A 657-nucleotide genomic window follows, 5' to 3' on the forward strand; every position below is an offset into this window, starting at 1 on the left:
TTTGACTCACCTTAAAAAGCATAAATTGGAGAAGGCGATGGCACCCCACTCCAGTACTCTTGCCTGGAAAATCCCATGGACGGAGGAACCTGGTAGGCTGCGGTCCATGGGGTTGCAAAGAGTCGGACACGACTGAGCGACTTCACTTTCACTTTTCACTTTCATGCATTGGAGAAGGAAATGGCAACCCACTCCAGTGTTCTTGCCTGGAGAATCCCAGGGACGGGGGAGCCTGGTGGGCTGCCATTTATGGGGTTGCACAGAGTCGGACACGACTGAAGCGACTTAGTAGCAGCAGCAAAAAGCATAAATACTTACTAAGCATTGAAATCTTAGTATGAAAATGACCATATTATATTCAATATCATTCCTATATTTTAAATAGGTATGTACATATTAAAGTATGAAAGTGAAGTGAAAGTGTTAGTTACTCAGTCGTGTCTCTTTGCAACCCCGTCGACCATAGCCCATTAGGCTCCTCCATCAATGGGATTCTCTAGGCAAGAATACTGGAGTGAGTAGCCTTTACCTTCTCTGGGGGATCTTCCCAATCCAGGAATTGAACCCAGATCTCCTGCTTTGATGGCGGATTCTTTATCGTCTGAGCCCCAGGGAAGCCCATATTAAAGTAAATGTGTGTGTGTGTGTGTGTGTGTG

The sequence above is a fragment of the Bubalus bubalis genome, chromosome 9, assembly GCF_019923935.1.
Source record: "Bubalus bubalis isolate 160015118507 breed Murrah chromosome 9, NDDB_SH_1, whole genome shotgun sequence".
NCBI classification, from domain to species: domain Eukaryota; kingdom Metazoa; phylum Chordata; class Mammalia; order Artiodactyla; family Bovidae; genus Bubalus; species Bubalus bubalis.